The sequence below is a fragment of the Rhinoderma darwinii genome, chromosome 2, assembly GCF_050947455.1.
Source record: "Rhinoderma darwinii isolate aRhiDar2 chromosome 2, aRhiDar2.hap1, whole genome shotgun sequence".
Taxonomy (NCBI): domain Eukaryota; kingdom Metazoa; phylum Chordata; class Amphibia; order Anura; family Rhinodermatidae; genus Rhinoderma; species Rhinoderma darwinii.
Window position 1 is genome coordinate 369792476 of NC_134688.1, and position 23210 is coordinate 369815685.

Here is a 23210-nt window from a genome sequence, read left to right on the forward strand (position 1 = left end):
TGTCGTACGATTTGCGGGCGGCCCGCGGCTGACAGTCCGCAGCCGCCCGACCCAAAAATCACGGCCGTGCACACGGCTACGGTCGTGTGCATGAGGCATGAAAGGTTAATTATTTTTTTTGCGGGACAAATTGAAGTTTTCATTAGTACCATGTTGTGGTACTATACGACTTTTTGATAACTTTCTTGGTTTTGACGGGTTCACCATGCGGGATAACTAATATTTTATTTTTATAATATGGGTAGTTACGGACGCGGTGATATTAATTATGTGTAGTTAAACTTTCTATTTTTTATTGCATTTTATTTTATTCACACGGCGCAGTTTTGTTGCAGATCTTGCCTCTCGGCCGAAAACTACTTTGAAAAAAAGCATGCTGTTTTACCACAATTTGCAATTCGCTGCAAAATCGTAATCCACCCTAAGACCCTGTTCACACAGGTTTTTTTGCAGGCAGAAAATTCTGCCTCAAAATTCCATCTGGAATTTTGAGGCAGATTTTGATCTGCCTGCAGTTTGTCACTCCGCGGCCTTTGAGCACCGCGGGCAAATAACGCCGCAAAAAACGCTTTCTCTGCCTCCCATTGATGTCAGTGGAAGGTCAGAGATGTAAAACACCCGAAGATAGAGAATGTCGATTCTTTTTCCCGCGAGCCAGTTTTACCGTTTGCGGGGAAAAAAACAAAAACTCTTCCTGCCTCCCATTGAAATCAATGGGAGGAGTTTTCCGATGAGGTTTCCGCATCAAAACTGTGAGAGCAGGGCCTTAGGGTTCGTTCACACAGTTTTTTGAAGGCGGAAAAATCAGCCTCAAAATTCCCTCAGGAATTTTGTGGCAGATTTTGACCTGCCTGTACTTTCTTTGGCGCGTGTTCGCAGAATTTTTCATACGCGACCTTTGAGCAGCCAATCTTTCGTCCCGCAATCACTTTCTCCCGCTGGCAGAAAAAAAAAAAAAAAAATCCTCCACCTCCCATTGAAATTAATTCCGGGCATTTTTTGGCGCGGTTTCCGACGCTGTTTGAGCGTCAAACTGTGCCAAAAAAACTGAACTGGGCTTTACATTACAGAATTTAGCAGCAATTTGGTCGGTCACGTCACCTGACACTGCGTAATCTGATTGGTCAGTCTTTACTACAGCTCCATCCTTCAGACACAAGCCTTCAAAGTGAGTTACTGTAAAATGGAACAACGAGACAAGGAAATATATCCAACTAAAGCTCCCTTTAAATGGGCAGATAGGCATAGCGCCAATCCAGTTTACAGGTCTATCTTGTACATTATGTGATAGGCGCTGTAATGTAGATTACAGCAGTGTTTTTTATTTAGCAAAACGATCATTTTTGACGGAGTTATGACCTATATTAGCTTTATGAGTTTCTTGATGGACAACCGGGCGTGTTTTACTTTTTGACCAAGTGGGCGGTGGAGAGAAGTATATGACGCTGAGCAATTAGGGTCGTACACTTCTCTCCATTCATTTACACAACAGTGATCTAGCTAGATCACAATGTGCAGTCACTTACTCACATATTAACGTTACTGACGTTTCCGGACAGTGAATAGAGAACACTACCAGCCAGGACGTGACGTCTATTCAGAATCCTGACACTTTGGTAACGTTTGTGTGAGATTTACAGCAATGTCAATAGCGACCGCGGCATTTAACTTGTTTACAGAGGGAGGGAACTCCCTCTCACCCGTCGACGACCCGTAAATGCAATCTCGGGTCTCCGATGGGGTGTCATGGCAGCCGGGGGCGTGATAAAGGCCCCCAGGACTGCCCTGGGCATATGCCTATTAGGACGTGCCAGAGGCACATCCTAATAGATTGCCTGTCAGATTTACACTGACAGGCAATAAAGCTCTGGTCTAGGGATGTCATAATACCAGAATTTGGACTTCGATAACGATACTTCGTTTAGTATTGCGATTTCGATACCAATTCGATACTTTATCAACAGTAATAAAAAAGTTCTTCCATTTTCTGATGTGAGGGTGACTTTAATCTCAATGTGCCTCACATTAATAGTAATTAACCCTATCATGTTTCTCAGTCATAATGGGTTAATATGTAAGGCACATGATGGGGTTAATTACTATTAATGTGTGGCACATGGAGGTTAAATTCATCACACCTCGTGCCTCACAAGAAGTGATAGAAAGCAGTTTTTATCAAATTTTTTTTTACAGCGTACACATAATAAATGATGCAGAAAAATTGTTGCGCAGGTTATTACGGCCGCGCCAATACTGAATGTGTATTTTATGTATTGAGACATTTTAATGTTTATTGTAAAAAAGGTGTGTATTTTTTTTTATTTAACATTACTTATGTTTTTACTTTATTTTTTAAACTTTATGTACTGGCATATATCTATATTACAGTACATTAGCCTGTGTACTCATAGTACACAGGCAGTTATTGGGACATACCCAAGTATGCCCCAATAACAGGAAATATGGTCAGACAGCCCAGGGTCCATTGAATAAAAATGTTAACTAAGTGGGCTGGACAAGGGTGGAAACCCTAACGAATATTCATGAACTGCCACTTTGTTAAAGGGGACCTTTCTTCTCGCATATGTCTGTTTTAGTAACTAATTGCATTCCCCATGAAATAACAATTCTGGAACATATTTTCATAGAACTCTGTTGGGCCATTCCTCGGATTCCTCCTAGTAATGTATGAACAAATTCACAAGTGTGTTTTACCAGTCCACTTGTCAAAGGGGTGTGTCCCTACAGTTTCATTGTCAGAACTGATTGGACACTGTCAGTCTGTGTAGGGACACACCCCCCCCCTCCCCCAACAGGTAACACCCAGAAGTCAATTTATTAATAAAATTCTAGCAGGAATGTAAAGTTCTGAGGAAAGATGCTCTAGGATTGTTACCTTATGGGGAATAACATTATATAGTAAAAGAGGCATGTCAGGAGGCAAGTCAGGTTATAGGTCCTATTTAACCCCTTGGCACTGCAGCCATTTTTTATTTATCCTGCCGCAGTATAGTGTGGTTGGCTTTGCTGTATGCATGGACTGAGATTACGCTTGTTTTGCTGTAAGTCCCACACAAACATTACCGAAGTGTTGAGATTGTGAATAGACATCCCGTCCTGGCTGGAAGGAATGTCTATTCACTTCAGTAACGTTCACGTGTCAGTATAAGGCTGGGTTCAGACGAGCATGTTCGGTCCGTAATGGAAGGAACGTATTTCGGCCGCAAGTCTCGGACTGAATACACTGCAGCGAGCCGGGCTCCTAGCATCATAGTTATGTACGACGCTAGGAGTCCCTGCGGGATAACTGTCCCGTACTGTAATCATGATTACAGTACGGGACAGTAGTTCCACGGAGAGGCAGGGACTCCTAGCGTCGTACATAACTATGATGCTAGGAGCCCGGCTCCCTGCAGTGTGTTCGGTCTGGGATTTTTCGGCCGAAATACATTCCGTCCATTACGGACGTAACATGCTCGTGTGAACCCAGCCTTAGACAGCAGATACTGATCTAGCAAGATCACTATGACCTGAGGTAATGAATGGAGAGCAGTGTATGACGCTAATTGGTCAGCGTCATACACTCCGCTTTACAACGGCCACTTGGTCAATAGTAAAACACGCCCAGTTGTCCATTAAAGAGACACTGTCACCACATTATAAGTGTGCTCTCATATATATAAGGAGATCGGCGCTGTAATGTAGGTGACAGCAGTGCTTTTTGTTTCGAAAAACGATCTATTTTAAACCACTGAGCGATTTTTAGATTTATGCTAATGAGTTTCTTAATGCCCAAGTGGGCGTGTTTTTACATTGGACCAAGTGGGCGTTGTACAGAGGTGTATGACACTGACCAAATCAGCATCATGCACTTCTCTCCATTCATTTACACTGCACTAGCGATATAGTTATATCGCTATGTGCAGCTACATACACTAACATTACTGTAGTGTCCTGATAATGAATATACATTACCTCCAACCAGGACGTGATGTGTATTCAGAATCCTGACACTTCTGAATCTTTTCTGTGAGATTCCAGTAAGACAAGCGTAATCTCGCGACATCACGATGTAACCTGTCATTTCAAACGAGATTACGCTTACCTTGCTGGAATCTCACAGAAAAGATTCAGAAGTGTCAGGATTCTGAATACACATCACGTCCTGGCTGGAGGTAATGTATATTCATTATCAGGACACGGCAGTAATGTTAGTGCTAGTGTATGTAGCTGCACATAACGATATAACAATATCGCTAGTGCAGTGTAAATGAATGGGGAGAAGAGTATGACGCCGATTGGTCAGTGTCATACACTACTCTGTACAACGCCCACTTGGTCTAAAGTAAAACACGCCCACTTGGGCATTAAGAAACTCATTAGCATAAAGCTAAAATTCACTCATAAAGCGGTTTCAAATAGATAGTTTTTCTAAATAAAAAGCACTACTGTCATCTACATTATAGCACCGATCTCCTTATATAGGAGATAGGGCACTTATAATGTGGTGACAGAGCCTCTTTAAGAAAGTCATTAGCATAAAGCTAAGATCACTCCTAGCGTGGTAAAAATAGATAGTTTTTCTAAATAAAAAGCACTTCTGTCACCTACATTATAGCACCCATCTCCTTATTTAGGAGATAAGGCACTTATAATGTGGTGCCAGATTCGCTCTAAGAATCTCATCCGAACGTGGCTGAAAATTTTCGATGCAGAAACTTACCGGAGTATATTTTTTAAACCGCAGCATGTCAATTTATGCTGCAGAATTGTTGCATATTTGTTGTGAACTTTCACCAATGAGTGTACTGGGGAAGTGAAATTATGCAACAAATAGCAAGTCTTGCGACTTTTGCTGCTGAATAGCTGTGAATTAACAGCTAAAAATCACTAGTAAAATGTTCCACTTTATTTATTTTTTGCTTAGTTTTTTTTATTTACTGCTCCAGGCGTTCCCATAGCGATACCTCACTTCTCCATCTGGTCTCAGGCCCCATGCACACGACCGTAAAAAACCTCCGTTTTTGCGGACCGCAAAAACGGAGCCATTCACTTTCATTGAACACGGACACCTTTCCGTAGCACTACGGAAGGGTGTCAGTGCCGTGGAAATGTTCCGGGAATTATGGAACATGTCCGTTCTTTCGCATTTTGCGGGCCGTGCTCCCATACTTTGTATGGAAGCACGGCCCGAAAATGCGGCTGTCAGTCAGCGGCCGGCCGTGATTGCGGGCACGGTCGCGTGCATGGGGCCTCAGTGCTACAGGCCTCCTAGACTGATGTCTCATCCCATGTGACCGCCGCAGCCAATAAACAGATTCAGTGGTCACATAGAAGAATACATACCAGGAGGCTGGATCAAAGCAAACTAGTCCAGGGAGCAGGCACTTGTCACTGCAGGGGCGCCGAGCAAGGTTCTATATCTATCTATGAAAATTAAGTTGTTTTTTTTCTAGTTGTGATTTTTGTTGCTAGAATACAGCTATTCCCAAGTACAAAAAAAAAAAAAGGCAACTTTTTTAGTTGTTGCGTATCTTCCAATGGGGAAAATCTGCAACAAATGCGCAACCATTCCACGGTATGAATTGACAAGCTATGCACTTAAAAAAAAATACAAATCTGCACCACAGGTTTCCACTTTCCAACTACTGTAAGGCTATGTTCACACAGTTTTTTGCAGGCGGAATTTCTGCCTCAAAATTCAGTTTGGAAGTTTGAGGCAGATTTTCCTCTCCCTACACGCCGATTTTCGCCCGCGGCCATTGAGCGCCGCGGACATAAAACACCGAAATACGCTTTCTCTGCCTCTCATTTATGTCTATGGGAGGTCAGAGGCATAAACGCCTGAAGATAGGGCATGTCCCTTCTTTCTCCCGCGAGGCGGTCTTACCGCTAGCGGGAGAAAACCGCCCCCGCCTCCCATTGAAATCAATGGGAGGCATTTAAGGGCCGTTTTCGACTAGTTTCCGCGTCACTTTGTGTGAACATAGCCAAATAGGCTGGAGATTTTTCACCCACAAATCCAGATAGAAAACCTGCAGAAATTACACTACATGTGGACATAGCCTAAGAGTAATCAGCCTGGGGTGTCGGAGACTTGTGCTGTTGTGGTTAACTCCCAAAAGATTGTCTACACTGAAACTATAACAAGTCTGTCAGCTGTGAGCATGACAAGGTCAGGTCAGGTTAAAGGGGTTATCCAGTGACATAAAATTGATGGCCTGTTCGCATGATATGCCATCAATATCTGATCTGTGGGGGTCTGACACTCAGCACTCCCATCGATCAGCTGTCTGAAGGGGGTTGTGCAGTATGGAGCTATGTAGGCAATGAATGGGAGCATCGCTGCAGCCCCTTCAAACGGCTGATCGGCAGGCGTCTGCATTATACCATTAGCATGCTTTATTTACCTAGTTTACATAACTGGACAGCCCCTTTCTGACAAGTGGCTTCTGGGGCATCATATTACAAGTTAAAGGGGTTGTACAAGATTAGAAAAACATGGCTGCTTTCTTTTAGAAACAGCACCACATTTGACCATGGGTTGTGTCTGGTACTGCAGCTCAACTCTATTGCAGTGAATGAGGCTGAACTGCAATATCACAAACAATCTATGGACAAGTATGCCACTGTTTATTGGAAGAAAGAAGCCATGTTTTTCTAACCCTGTACAACCTCTAAGAAAATAGGCCTTAAAGTTCTTTACTTTCCCATGCATATTATGCAGTCGAACATGACTGCAAAATAGTTGCTATTGTTTACCATGTAGCAAAATACACAAGGTCCATGTTGGCAATGGACGGAGTACAAAAGTATCTGTTTTCTGCGTTGCATGCAAACCGCATGTTTGAACTCCAAAATCCAAGTCTAAAAATTCCATTCCAAAGCTTTTTACAGAAAAAGGCCATTGTACAACAAAACAAAGTCACCCGCATTGTATTAATTATAAAGCATTGGTCACAGAGAAGCACGTCACTTAATAATGATGTACTACTCGCTGACTCAAAGCCATGGTGTCCCCATTGGTCCACAGATTAGATCACATTATAAACAAATGACCTACATCTAATAAAGGACTTGGTCATTTGCTTCAATCTACCAGTCCTGTTTTCAAGTGCAGTAATAAAATGACCAACATATTGCACAAATAAACGTAAAAAAAGATGGGTCATTTGCATATAAAATTATAAACAGTTCTTTTTAAACATTCGGACCTCGAATACCACCTGTTGTGCGAGATTAAGGCCTCATGCACACGACCGTGTTTTTGCGTCCGCAATTCCCCCGCAAATCCACGGGAGAATTGCGGACCCATTCATTTCTATGGGCCCATACACACTATCCGTGTTTTCACGGGTCTCCGCATGTCCGCACATCCGTGCCGCAGAAACTCAGGACATGTCTTATTACGGGCCGCAAATTCGATGCGGACATGCCAATAGAAGTCAATGGGCCCGTGGAAATTGCGGATACACCTCCGTGTGTCATCCGCAGTTTGCGGATGTGTTGCTAGGCGACGAGCGGGAATGAGTGCTGTCGTCATCCTGTTTTACCTAGGCTTTTTTTTTTTTCATCCGCATTTTGCGGATTACATACGGATGAACTGCGGATTACATACGGATGAACTGCGGATGACATTTCACGGAACACGGTCCTGGAATTTGCGGACCAGAAAAACACTACAGTCGTGTGCATGAGGCCTAAGAAAAGAGAAGAACTTCATTATTACGGTATGTTCAAAAGTAGTGTTTGTAGGCGTATTTCGGGGCATTTACGCCTCTAAAAACGACTGAAAAAACAAGCAGAACGCCTACAAACATCTGCCCATTGATTTCAATGGGAAATACGGTGTTCTGTTCCTACGAGGTGTTTTTTTTTACACCTCATTTTTAAAAAACGGCACGTAAAAAGACACCCGTGAAAAAGTAGTACGTCACTTCTTGATCCGTTTTTCATGGACTATAGAAAAACAGCTCCAAAAACGGCCGGGAAAAACGCGAGTTGCTTAAAAAAACGTCTGAAAATCAGGAGCGGTTTTCACTTGAAAACAGCTCTGTATTTTCAGACGTTTTTTAGTAAGCATGTGAACATACCCTAAGGCTATGTGCACACACACTAATTACGTCCGTAATTGACGGACGTATTTCGGCCGCAAGTACCGGACCGAACACAGTGCAGGGAGCCGGGCTCCTAGCATCATACTTATGTACGATGCTAGGAGTCCCTGCCTCTGCGTGGAACTACTGTCCCGTACTGAAAACATGATTACAGTACGGGACAGTTGTCCTGCAGAGAGGCAGGGACTCCTAGCATCACACATAACTATGATGCTAGGAGCCCGGCTCCCTGCACTGTGTTCGGTCCGGTACTAGCGGCCGAAATACGTCCGTCCATTACGGACGTAATTAGTGTGTGTGCACATACCCTCAGATGAAGTGTGCTGTACTGCCACATTGTATCCCACAAAAAAGCAGTAAGGTATTCATTGGCTGTGTCTGAAAGGGTGCAGTGAGGGATCGAAAAAAAATAGTTTCCTGTGATCTGACCACTATGATTCAGAAAGAACAATCCAAATCAATCTGCGTATTGCTCTGAATCCCCATCAGCACCACGTGTAGTTGCAAAGCCACAGAGCCGGGAAACAAGCTACTGAACCCCGCAGTCAAACTCGTAGGAACCCTGATTTACTACCATTACAACATCTTTTCAATATCCTATAAAAGATTAACTAGTCAATGTAATGAAGTGCCAGAAAAAAAAAAGCTATATATATATATATATATATATATATATATATATATATATGCCACTTCCTGTTTTTTTATAAAGGCGAGTAGCAGAGAAGCGTGACAAGCCACCCCTCATCTGCTGGATAGTAGGGAGTAAACCACTACCCATGCTTATTAGCATATATGAGAAGATGTTTCCATCGCCAGATTGGCACTTTGAGCGTCTGAACTGACCAACAATTGCTCCCTCTGGCCATCATGTGTGTGTCACCTTAATTTAAAAGGGGCTCCCCTGGTGATCGGTTACAATTAAAACACTACTATTAATAAATGTCAAAATTCTCTGTAGAACTCCTCAATGAAGATCCCATGTCATCAGACATCTAACCGTGAGGGTTTCAGCAACTACGCAACCAAAAGTATAATACCCAGACCTTACAAGCAGAACCCAAACTACTCATCAATACACAACAGTCTATGTTCAGTATGTGGCAATACGGTCACTGACACACAGCAATTACAGGTTACAAATAGACCGTGTCCAGTAAAGAGCGCACAGACTCCTGCCACAATGTCACAAGTCAGCTCTGTTGACACCACCACCACCACCACACCCACCAGTCTTACCACCCACACAGGATGGGTGCTGAGCTGAGGGGCCAAGCGGTATTTCACTTACCAGTAACAGGGTGGACAGGCAGAGGGGCACCAGGATGGCAGGGCAAGCATTGATCTTTATTATGGGGTGTTTTTAGGCTCTGATGGGTGGCAAGCAGGGGGGTCATGACACTCCTAAGTCTTACATCTTCACAAGACACTGCTAGCTGCTACTTCAGCTCATCTAGAGTGCTAGCTCTTCAGACGTGACACTGGATGGGGCCATCTCCTCACAGGCGAGCCTGCAGGTAAACTTTCACTGGAGCGCTGCTCATGGCGGTCGTAAAACTAAATCAGCGTTAATAACACTTCAGGGCAGTAAAGCAGTGTAATGCAGCAGCGCGGACGGCTACGAGGGAACATACAAAGCCCCCGCCTGGAGGAAGTCACCGTGACAGGCCTTAACCCTTCCGCCCTCCCCACCCAACACGAACAGGGAGACTACAACTCGGGGCCTAATTTTAAGGGCGGGCCGCATCCCCGGCGTTTCCTGTGCTTCCAACCCGTCATTCTCCTCACTAGCGAAGTCCGAAGTGGACAACTAGCAGCCACTTACCAACAAATTCGCTTCTTCCACAACGCTGCCGCCACCTCCAGCCGGATCCCCCGGCAAGGCCCTCCTCCCCTTGTGTGAGCAGAGACGTCTCCTAACCGGACACACAAGCACACAACAGCCGCTACAAGCGCCTCACGCCGGGAACCCGCCTTGCTTGTGCGCGTCACCGCCTCCTACTCGCTGAGAAGAGGCGGGGCTCGAAGCCCAGTGAGCGCGCAACTTCGATCATCTATCGAGGCAGCCAATAAGAGACTTGGAGCTCCCGGGACCGTTATGTGATGTAAGGAGCCCGGCTTCCTGTCACATACAGCCGTACGTATAGAAGTGGCCTGTAATTACGACGTGTATGTAGATAGCCAATAGTAAAGCCCGCGTTATGCTATAGGCACACTGACGTGTCAGAAATCCGCCCTGTGGGTCAGCCGACTGTGGCTATTTCCTCCTGCCCTGCTTCTCTGACTAGAGAACTCTGTACCTGTCATGTCGTGGAGTAGTCCGTCTCAGAGGAAAGAATTGCTTTGTTGCCTATAGAGACCAATAAGCGTTGAGCTTTTATTTCCCAGTGCGGTTTAGAAAATAGAAGCGGAAATCTGATTGGTTATTATAGACATCAGAGACACTTTTCTCTGAGACGGTGGGGCTTGAGCTAAAATAGGATTTGATGCCTGCCCTAAATGATATATCTTGTTCAGGGTGTGTAAATAGTCGTTTCCGGCTATGCTGAAGACTATGCAACTACCACTTTAGTAAAACGGACTATTAAATATTTTCCTTTAGAATAGGGTGTATTTTTCAAATGCATTACCGCTGTATTAGGGCTAGTTCAAAATTTTTTTTGGCACTATTTTTGACGTGGAAACAGCGAGAAAAAACGTCCGAAATCGCCTCCCATTGATTTAAAAAAGCAACATGCTATTTCTTCCAGTGGTTCCATCTCTGATCTTCCATTGAAATCAATAAGAGGCAGAGAAACAATTTTTCGCTGCGTTTTCTGCCTGCGGTGCTCAATGGCTGCGGCTGAAAAACGGCGCAAAGAAAGTGCAGGCAGGGCAAAAGGTGCCTCGAAATTTCTCAAGGAATTTTGAGGCAGATTTTTCTGCCTGCAAAAACAGTGTGAACACGGCCTTAGGCCTTATTCACACGACAGTGAAAAAAAATGTCCATTTAAAACTGATCAACTGTCAGTTTTTCATGGCCATTTTGCATCAGTTTGTCTCTAAATTTTCATCCATTTCCAGTCCATCTGTCCGTTTTTAATGGCCGTTTGACATCAGTTTTTCATGGGCGTTAAAAAAACTGATGAATTTCATTGGTCAGGCTTTTTTTGTCCCAACCCCCTGAAAACAACCAAAGGAAGGTCACATGTTCACCTAGACTCTATTTACAGCCTCACGCCCCCTGTAGATGATGCCACACTCCTCCCTGTAGATGATGCCACACGCCTCCCTGTAGATGATGCCACACGCCTCCCTGTAGATGATGCCACACTCCTCCCTGTAGATGATGCCACACTCCTCCCTGTAGATGATGCCACACGCCTCCCTGTAGATGATGCCACACGCCTCCCTGTAGATGATGCCACACTCCTCCCTGTAGATGATGCCACACTCCTCCCTGTAGATGATGCCACACGCCTCCCTGTAGATGATGCCACACGCCTCCCTGTAGATGATGCCACACCAGCCTCCCTGTAGATCGTGCCACACCAGCCTCCCTGTAGATCGTGCCACACCAGCCTCCCTGTAGATCGTGCCACACCAGCCTCCCTGTAGATCGTGCCACACCAGCATCCCTGTAGATCGTGCCACACCAGCCTCCCTGTAGATCGTGCCACACCAGCCTCCCTGTAGATCGTGCCACACCAGCCTCCCTGTAGATCGTGCCACACCAGCCTCCCTGTAGATCGTGCCACACCAGCCTCCCTGTAGATCGTGCCACACCAGCCTCCCTGTAGATCGTGCCACACCAGCCTCCCTGTAGATCGTGCCACACCAGCCTCCCTGTAGATCGTGCCACACCAGCCTCCCTGTAGATCGTGCCACACCAGCCTCCCTGTAGATCGTGCCACACCAGCCTCCCTGTAGATCGTGCCACACCAGCCTCCCTGTAGATGCCACACCAGCCTCCCTGTAGATGCCACACCAGCCTCCTTGTAGATGCCACACCAGCCTCCCTGTAGATGCCACACCAGCCTCCCTGTAGATACCACACCAGCCTCCCTGTAGATGCCACACCAGCCTCCCTGTAGATGCCACACCAGCCTGCCTATAGATCATGCAACATACTCACGAGAGCAGCGCCGTCTCTCCTCTTCTTCACTTGTGGTCACTCGTCTGCACGGGATCTGGCAAGGCAGCGCGACGGGGCGATGACGTCATCGAGGCGCCTTCAAACCCGAGTGACCACAGACGAGTGACCACACCTGAAGAAGCGCCGCAAACGTGAGTATGCCAACGATAGCCAGCAAGGGAACTAGTAGTTCCCTTGCCAATCCCCATGTAACAGATCCGTTTTTAACGGTTGTTACATGTATTGACAGCCGTTAAAAACGGATCCATTGACTTCTATGGGGGCCGTCAGGCCGTTAAAACGGCCAAAAATAGGACATGTCCTATTTTTTGACGGCCATTATTCACGGGCCGTTAAAAAAACGGCCGTGTGAATGCACCCATAGAATATCATTGTTCTGAAAACGGCCATGTGAAAGCCGTTAAAAGGACGGCCATCACATGGCCGTTTTTCACTGTCGTGTGAAAGAGGCCTTAGGGATTCATTTGATACTGATCCCAAATACGGTTGTGAGCATGAGCTTTTAATATAATGTTATTAGAATCACTCCCCAGAAAACGATGAGCATTTTGATATTAATGATCTGGATGGGATAGCTCTCTTTTTTCGTCCAAAAAAAAAAACTAAAAGAAAAGAAATAAAATGATACGTACACTAATAAGACATTATCATGGGTTTTCCCATGAGAGACATTTATAACATATCCACAGGACATGTCTGAGCTACGCTGTTTCAGTAAGTCCCATAAAACGAAGTAGATATGGAAAGAGCGCAGCTCACATGCTACGCTGCTTCCGTAACTGCCATTCACTACTGTGGGAGTTACGGAAACAGCACAGCTCAGCGAGTTATGCTGTTTCCATAACTCCTGACCAAGTAACCAGGAAGTGGCCGGGAGGCAGCAAGATCAGACAAAGCTGGAACGGGGTTTAGGGGACCCTGCTCTAGAGAAAAGTGCGGGTCCCAGAGGTGGGACCCGCTTCTATCGGACATTTATGACATATCCTGTGGATATGTCATAAATGTCTCTCATGGGAAAGCCCCTTTAATGCTGAAAAAGGCACACAGAAACGAAACCTAGATTTGTCGTAGCTGCTTCACACATTATTGTTTTATAATTTTTTTGTGTTTCACAGACATCATGAGGAATATGGTGGAGAATGCGGTCAATGAGTTCTGCACTTTGTAGAGTTTTGACACATGAGTCTGGCAACTGTTATAAATTGTAACCCCTTAAAGACCTGGCCAATTTTGACCTTGGGAACCAGTACAGTATTTTTATCTTTGCATCCTGGCAATCATAACTGTTTTTATTCTCTCTTCGACATAGCTGTATGAGGCTTTGTTTTTTGTGGGATGAGTTGTTCTTTATGTAGGTGCCGTTTTTTGCTGCATATACATTAGTGTTTAATTTATATCAATTCTTATTTTGGGAAAAATGCCGTTTATGAACTTAGATGTGATCGATAATAGCTGGATCCTGCGTAACCAGCATTCACCGAAGCAGTCAGTCCTGCAGATGTGAGGGATCCTTCTTTCTCCACAAGATGCAGTATCAAGATGCACCCCAAAAACATACCAATAGGGAATTTAGATTGTGAGCCCCAATGGGGACAGTAAAAGAGGACCTCTACAGCGCTGCGTAATATGTTGGCGCTATATAAGTAACTGAAATAAATAATAATAAATAAATCTATGTATACAGGATACAAAGAAGCTGTATCTCAAAAAGTAAATTTTTTTAAAATAAAAAACAATTCAAAATATGTTAAAAATGAAATAAAACATTGGTTTATTAAATAAATAAATGCCTTTAAAGTGTACCTAGGCTTTAATGTACATACAGTGATTACCAGATAGGGGCATGTAAGTGATCTAACTGTGGTGCAAAATGGTCATATTGTTAAAATTGGGATGCAAACTCATACAAACACCCATAATTATTATATACAAACAGTTGTTATCAGGAAGAGAATATATAAACACACACAGAGTGGTAGGGACATATAAATATACACAGTCGAATCACATTATTATGACCACCAGCTAATATCCAGAGGAACCGCCGTGTGAAGCGTGGGCAACAGCTAGACGGGCTGGGAGTGACTTAATAAGGTGCTGGTAGGTTGTCTCAGGTATCTGGCGCCATGCTGACTGCAGTGCATCCCACATTTGCTGGAGGGTTTGTGGAGGAAGATCCAGAGAGCGAACAAGACGATCGAGGTGGTCCAATAGATGCTAAATTGGGTTCAAGCCTGGCGATTTAGGGGGCCAGGGAAGTACTTGGAAATCTTGGTCGTGCTCTTCCAACCCCTACCTCACAGCCTCTGACGCTGTCCTATCATCATGAAGCTGCTTCACACACAGTGTGAGAGACTGAGGCTAGAGGGAAGGGGGATCAATTAAGATAGCCATATCTCGGTCTTTCTCATCTCATCTTCCATATGTCACCAGAACCAATGTTCTAGGTGGTCCACAGCCCGATATATGGCTATTTTGATTGATTCCCCTATCTTCCAGCCTCAGTCTCTCACACTGTGTGTGAAGCCGTTTCATGCTGATAGGACAGCATTAGATGCTGGTGTTGATGCCCACTTGGCATATTTAGAAAAAGATCATAACTTTTAAAATAATAAACATTTTGGAACACACTTTTCACTAGCATTATCTGTGTGACAGCGCCTATTAGATTAGTTAGGAGATTGGGCATTACTAAACCAGTGACATTCCCTTTAAGAGGCTTGTGTTCAACCTCAAGTGTCTAAAGTCTTTGTTGCCGGCATATATGCCAAACGAATCCATATGCCCCCATTCACCCGGCATATTGCAATAGAGTATTCCCCATAGACTACGCTATTCTCTACATATGGATGCAGTAAAAAGGTATATATTGCATGGTATACAATGAGAGCCTATTAGAGATGTATTCCACGGTATGCCTGTGGGAGGGATATGCCTAGTAGGATACGACACAGTCCTACGTCGGTGCCTATATGTCAAAAAATCCTCCCAACAGATAAAACTAACGTAGGTCTCTAACATTATGTAAACAGAGCCTAATTCTCTGTTCACACTGCTGTTTGGAGCCTGCGCCAAGAGTTTAGTCTGTTTTGATGACAAGAAACTTACAGTATTCAGTGACATCCTTGCCCCATTATGTTATTGCTGTGTGGATCAGTTATATAGCACGTCCAGAGCAGCATCATGGCATCCGTTATAAACGAAAGCCATGAGGTCAATGTGAACATTGCCTAAAAGAAAACTTGTCCTTGTTGCCCATAGCAACCTATCACAGTGCGGCTTTAATTTTTCCACTGCAGGTTAAGAAATAAAAGTAAACTCGGATTGGTTACTATGGACAGCAAGACCAGTTTTACTTTTAAACAGATTTAATAAATGAGGCTCACACAGTAAGTCCTTTTTATTATAACAACATTATATATGTATTTAAATTTGGCAACTAAAAAAATTTAGTTTTTGAACTTAGGAGCCAAAGACACCTAGGTATTTTTTTTTTAGTCTGGAGTCCTGGGAGAGATGTATCAAAGAGCAAAAGGAAAAATGGAGTAGTAACCCATGGCAATCAATGTCCACCAATCATTTTCAGAGACCCCTTGAAAAATGAAAGCAGCGGCCTAATTGGTTGCCATGGGCTATTAGGGTATGTGCACACACACTAATTACGTCCGTAATTGACGGACGTATTTCGGCCGCAAGTACCGGACCGAACACAGTGCAGGGAGCCGGTCTCCTAGCATCATACTTATGTACGATGCTAGGAGTCCCTGCCTCGCAGCAGGACAACTGTCCCGTACTGTAATCATGTTTTCAGTACGGGACAGTTGTCCTGCAGCGAGGCAGGGACTCCTAGCATCGTACATAAATATGATGCTAGGAGCCCGGCTCCCTGCACTGTGTTCGGTCCGGGACTTGCGGCCGAAATACGTCCGTCAATTACGGACGTAATTAGTGTGTGTGCACATACCCTTACTCTCTTTTGCACCAGTTTTGATACATATCCCCTTATGTCTGATTGTCCCTTAACCTTTTCGGTCAAAGATGGAGAGAAGACAATAGACAAAGTAGAAAATGTAGCCATGAGTCAGGATCAAAAATTAGCATCTGAAATATTACACCCAGCGAGACGTACAGGACCCAGGAGCGGAGCAAAGGATTACAGCAAGGAACAATCAGGAAGCGGGCTAGAGAAAGGTAAAAAGGCAGGAAATGTCAGAAAATCTGTTTAAATGCCACGCCGAATTATATCATCAATGAACGCCGGTTGCCGTAGGAGAATTCCTTGGCCAATCTAAGAATCAGTATAGATTAGGCTAGAATGTTGATCAAAGGTGTGAAACCCAATCAAATAATACACAAAGTTGTGGGTTCCTCCATGTTTACAAGGAATTTATCCAGGTCTGTTAGGGGTGTCTTGCACAATTCAACATATACTGCTAGGTCAATTGGCTTCCATGAAGTAGTTCATGACATAAGAATATTCAGCTGTACTCGTCACATTTGTTATATGTAATACTCAGAACAAATGTGTAACTATATATAATATATCACAATTTGCTTTTAGAAAAAGTGACGTGCCATATTTGCGCTGGCTTTAATGAATGCAAACAACAGTATGGCTCCCAGGGCAAGAACATTTAATGAGCTATGGTTATAAAACACTGTCGATAAAAATAGCAAATGCATAGGGGAAAACCGCGGTGACAAATGGAAAAATACTTCCTTTTCTCTACCTAGAAATACAGGGTGTTCACAATAAATGTTAAAATAATACAGCCAGATGGTGTGTTTTACAAATTGTTCAACTATACTATCATGGAAGATGTACAAGCCATTTAGAGAGTTATCCGCGACACCTTCCTTAACCATGATTCTTTTTTCTTACAATAAACATAAAGAGAGCATAATAATAGAAAACCTAAACATTTCCTTTCCCCTTGGAGACCATCCAAGGACATAGTTCGGCGATCTTCAATTTTTCCAATTAACGCTTTAGGGCCTGTTCACATCAGCGTTCGGGTTCTGTTCAACCTTTCCGTTGGAGGAACCGATGAACGGAAAGTCGAACTGAAACTATCGTTTCCGTTTGCATTACCATTGATTTCAATGGTAATGCTTTTGTTTTAATATTGTTTGTTTCCGCTCTGTAAATTTTACGTTTCTTTCCCAGAAACAATGGCTCAGTTTACAGTACTATTGTTTCCTTGAAGAAAAAAAAAAAAAAAAAAATCTTTTTGGAACGGAAAGCTACTGAAACGAAAGCATTACCATTTGAAATCAATGGTAATGCAAACGGAAGCGATAGTTTCCGTTCGGCTTTCCATTCATCGGTTTCTCTAACGGAAAGGTAGAATGGAACCGATGAACGGAACCCAAATGATGATGTGAACAGGCTCTTAGATATAGAAAGACAAAGGAAGGTTGATCCAGCGCTGTTTGGTATTTAAAAAGGAATCAATGTTCCCACTTTTATTATAGTAGAAAAAAATAGTAAAATATGAACAAACGCAGTAGCGAGATGGTTTCAAGTAATATAAGTTGAAGCCTACGCGTTTCAAACACAATCAGTGTCCTTATTCATTTCTGACTAACCCGAAAATACATTTCTCTCCATTGTTCACTTATTATCGCTACTCTAACCTTTTGTAGACTCATCAGTATTTTCTTCGGCATGTCCCTGTCATTTAGGGGCTCCCCTCAAGATTTAAAAAATGTTTCAACGTTTCCACCACGGAATTGTTAATGCAAGATTTAATCCTGTAATGGATATCTGAGAGTGAATCTATCCTCGCCTTAACAACATGTCACGTACTGGTACGTGACAGCCGTTAAGGGGAAGTATGGAGCGGACTCACGGGTTGAGCCCGCTCCATACTCAGCGGGTGATGGCTGTGTCATGGCTTTGCCGACATAGCCAACAACTCACTGCAACGGGCAGAATCAAAGATCACTTAGATTCTGCTTGTTTAACAACTTAAATGGCGCAGTCAATCGTGACCGCTGCATTTAAATTGTTAGAATCAGGGGGGCGCAAACTCAAAGACGTCATCGCCCCCCCTCCCTCGCGATAAAAAAAAACACGTCCGCTTCCCATTGAAATCAATGGGAGTCATTTTCTGAAGTTTTTTGGCGCGGTTTCCGCGGCAAAAAACGTGTAAAAAAAAAACTCTGTGTGAACAGGGCCTTCATTTTATATTTTCCTGTAATACTGTGAATATGCCTGAGATGAGAATACCTCTTAAGGTAGAAGATGCAATGTGGTCAACTTTCATTGGTACCTGCGGTTTTTCTCCTATTATTTTTATCTGCTATGCTTCACCCCTAGCTAAACCGCATGTTGGAATTTCTGATGTGGAACCCCTTTAAAAACCGTGTGTCAGCCAAATAGCACACATCCTATTGAAAGGAAATATGTCAGAAAAGTCTTGAAAAGACCGTAGAACTACATGACAACTGCAAAATAACTACCCAAAATTACCCCAATCAAAAAACCGCATTGCAAAACCGCATGTACTTTCAGTAAAATAAGATGCGGTTTGCCAATGCGTTATTGTACGCGGCCGAAATGCCTTTTTTCGACCAAACCTCAACCGCACCGTGTGAATATATCCTAAGGACAAGTAATTAACATGTAACTGACTCAATTACTGACCTGAAAAAAATTGAGTCATGGAGATGGCAGCCACTTGAAGCTGCAATGTAGAAAATAGGACGTAACCGGAAATAACAGGAAACACAAATACTATACAATGTAAGAGTAGAGAACACAGATGGGCTGGCTGATTTTTCTTTTTTGACCCGAGTGTTCCTTTAAGAAACACTTCCAAGTGCAACTTACAAACAGTAGTACCGTCAGTAGATCGGAGCATGAAGTTACGGCGTGTGTCATGTGAGCTTCCGTTCTCGTAGTGAAATTCAGCAATTCTTTAAGAAGCTTATGGTGCCTTGCTGGAGCCGGAAGCTGTTGATCTGTACTTTCACACTAAAGTAAACCTATTGTTTTGCGCTGCCTGAAATATCTGAAGTATTTTTGGTTCTCAAGGACTCAATGTCAACCAGCTGAGATAGTTTTAGCTGAACATTCTGATGTTCTTTTTATATTTAGAGGTTTTAGCTAGTGCTTAGGTATGAAAATACAGCCCAAAATTGATCTATAATGTTTTACTAATGTTTGGTATAAAAAAACAAAACAAAGCTGCCAGACAAAAAGACAAAGCTGCACATGAGAAAAGCAAATCCTTCCCATGTCAAATGGGCTGGTAATATTTGCAAATAGTGATAGGCAAGGCTGTGTTCACTCCTTGCCGATATATGTGCCTATATGCCCATAGATTCAATAGCCAAATGTATGCCAAAAGAGTGATTTTGAGAACAACAAAAAACACAATTTTTTTTATTTATTATGGAAGTATATGCAACTATACAGGCATTGGGTTGAAAATGTTTTCTTTTTTTTACAGTATACATTTGTTTCTTTTTTGTTAATAAGTAGCTCAAACGTAGTGTAAGTGTATCTTTATACTGGGGACAGTTTGCTGTAAATATTTAATGTAACTTTTTTCTTACTGTTGATGTATGCGCTTTATTTTTTTATTAGTGTGTTTAAAGTTGTCCCTCCAAATGAAATCTCCCGCCTGATCTGACATTGGGTCTGAAGAGGAACAGGGTGCACGATGGGCAGTACAGTTTCTGACACAACTTCGATGCCAAGAGAGTCTCGTGCATAGGCAGGGACGGCGACAACACCCTGCAAGGTAGGGCAGATGCTGGGACGTACTGTAGATTCGAGGGCCCACCGCTGCCCTAATGCCCTGCAAGCTATATACACGCGACAGTGAAAAAAATGGCCATTAAAAACTGATCAACTGTCAGTTTTTCATGGCCATTTTGCATCAGTGTGCCTCCAAATTTTCATCCATTTCCAGTCCATCTGTCCATTTTTAATGGCCGTTTGTGATCCGTTTGCCATCGGTTTTTGATGGCCGTTAAAAAAACCTGATGGATTTAATTTGTTGGTTTATTGTCAAACCCCCTGAAAACACCACTGTTCCCATGTAGATAGTGCTGCAATGACCCTGTAGATAGTGCCACAGTGCCCACTGTAGATAGTGCCCACATAGTGCCACAGTGCCCACATATAAAGTTCCATAGTGCCCACATATAAAGTGCCAGTGCCCTCATAGTGCCACAGTGCCCATGTAGATAGCACAACAGTGTCCCCTGTAGAAAGTCACACCCCTATATAGTGCCACAGTGCCTATGTAGAATCTGCCACACCTCTGTAGATAGTACCAACCACCCTTTGTAGAGAGCACCATCCCCCCTGTAGATATCACCACCCCACTGTAGATAGCACTACACCCCACTGTATATAGCACCACCCCCACTAATGATAGCACCACCCATTGTAGAAAGAACACCCCGTAATTGCCGTAATTGACATCCCCCTGTAGATAGCACCCCCACATGTAGATTGCACCCCCTATAGATAGCTGCACCCCCGTAGATAGCGGCAATGTAGCTCCCTGTAGGAGCAGAATCCCTATGGACGGGAATTTCACTCCTAAAGGGAGCCCCTGATGGACAGTGACACCAGTAGCGCAATCCCCTGACCAGGCCGTCGGCCGGGGATTCCGCTCAGGCAGGAGATTCCAGAGGTAGCCACTGACGTCACTGTCCATATATGGACAATAACGCCAGGGGCTTCTCCAGTAGCAAAATCCCCTAGCCAGAGCGTCGGCCGGGGATTCCGCTCTGGCAAGGGATTCCTGAGGTAGCCACTGACGTCACTGTCCATGTATGGACAGTAACGCCAGGGGCTTCTCCAGTGATGGAATCCCCTGGCCAGAACGTCGGCCGGGGATTCCACTCTGGCAGGGGATTCCAGTGGAAGCCACTGACGTCACTATCCATATATGGACAACAACGCCATGGACTTCTGCAGTAGCGGAATCCTGTGGCCAGAGCGTCGGCCGGGGATTCTACAGGTAGCCACTGACGTCACTGTCCATATATGGACAACAACACCAGGGGCTTCTCCAGTAGCAGAATCCCCTGGTCAAAGCGTCGGCCGGGGATTCCGTTCCTTCAAGAAGCTACAGCGGCGATCTCTGGAGGAGATGTGGCGGCTGCCTTTATCTACAGGAGTGTGCTATCTACAGGGGGAGTCAGAGGGAGACACGAGCCCCGGCCAGAGATCTCGCGATGCTCTGGCCGGAGACTCCATAGTTGAAAGCCCGACATCACTGTCCATATATGGATAGTAATGTCAAGGTCTTCCCCGGGCTCAGCGCTCAAAATAGTGCTGTGTGTGGGGAGTCCTCGGCCAGAATTAGTTTTTACCGGCCGTTACAAGGATTGATTCATAAGAAACGGCCAGTAACAACTGATCCATTGACTTCTATGGGAGTCGTGGGGCCGTCAAAACGGCCAAAAATGGGACATGTCCTATTTTATGACGGCCAGTTTTCACGGGCCGTTAAAAAAATGGCCGTGTGAATACACCCTCAGAACTCCAGCGTTCTGAAAACGGCCGTGCAACGGCCGTTACAAAAACGGCCATCGCAAGTCTGTTTTTTACTGTTGTGTGAATGTAGCCTCACTCAGGAGAGTAGGACAAACTATGCAGGATGCTGCAGTGTTCCCTTATCTACGTGTAGTGTCTACTCCGACAGAGGACATTGGGGGAAGGTCACTTCAGGCACTCTCTGAGGTGCTCTGGGAAAGCCTCTATATATTTGCATTTTTAGCCTTTTCTTTCACCAGGTCTCTGCCAGGATTGGTACTTAGGACCTACTGTAATGGAAGCAGAAACACTAAAGCTGGATTCACACGAGCACATTACGTCCGTAATGGACGGACGTATTTCGGCCACAAGTGCCGGACCAAACACACTGCAGGGAGCCGGGCTCCTAGCATCATACTTATGTACGATGCTAGGAGTCCCGGCCTCGCTGCCGGACAACTGTCCCATACTGTAATCATGTTTTCAGTACGGGACAGTAGTTCCACGGAGAGGCAGGGACTCCTAGCATCGTACATAACTATGATGCTAGGAGCCCGACTCCCTGCAGTCTGTTCGGTCCGGGATTAGCGGCCGAAATACGTTCCGTCCATTACGGACGTAACATGGTCGTGTGAATCCAGCCTAAGGCTATGTTCACACTTTTAACAAAAAACAGCTGTAAAATACGGAGCTGTTTTCAAGGGAAAACAGGCTCTGATTTACAGCCGTTTTTTATGCATCAGACAATTTTTATGCGTTTTTTATGTCCGTTGTTGGAGCTGTTTTTCTATTGAGACAATGAAAAACAGCTCAAGAAGTGACATGCACTTCTTTTGTATGGGGCGTTTTTTTATGCGCCGTTTTTAAAAACAGCCACGTAAAGAAAACGCCCCGTGGGAACAGATCGCCGTTTTTTTCCCATTTAAATCAAGGGGCAGATGTTTGGAAGCATTCAGCCCCCGTATTTTCAGCCGTTTTTCGGAGTGTTTACGGCCCGAAAAACAGCTGAAAATAAGCCGTGTGAACATACCCTTAGGGCACATTCACACGTGGTGGAATTGCTGTTGAATTCCGCTGCGGATAGTCCGCAGTGGAATTCTGCAGTAGCTGTTTTTTACATTTGTTTCAATACATTTTTAGGAAAGTTAGTTCAGATGTTGCAGAAAATAACTGTGCGGAAATTAGACTGCGGTGCAGAATTTTCCCTCCGCAGCATGCTCATGACATTGCGGAGAAGAAGTGGAATTTCACTGCGGATTTCAGCCTTTGCATTGCAAAAACTGAAATCTGTGGCAAGTCCGCTGTGATATCCGCAACGTCTGAATTACCTGTCAAATATGCAAATGTTGGTGCAGATTCATGTGTAAATGCCCCAAATCTGCACCAACATTTGCAGCGGAAAAACTCTGCCACGTCTGAATGTGCCCTAACAGTGTTGCACTGTTGTCTATCAGAG

General features: G+C 44.3%; 1 long non-coding RNA gene across 1 annotated transcript in view; it reads right to left on the reverse strand.

Annotated features, from left to right (window-relative positions):
• LOC142741356 (uncharacterized) overlaps positions 1-10383 on the reverse strand; it is a 47314-nt gene extending 36931 nt beyond the window's left edge. The window contains exon 1 of the long non-coding RNA XR_012881108.1: positions 9943-10383. This is a non-coding gene — a long non-coding RNA (uncharacterized LOC142741356). The remainder of the gene's footprint in view (positions 1-9942) is intronic.
• Between the last annotated feature and the right edge of the window lie 12827 nt (positions 10384-23210).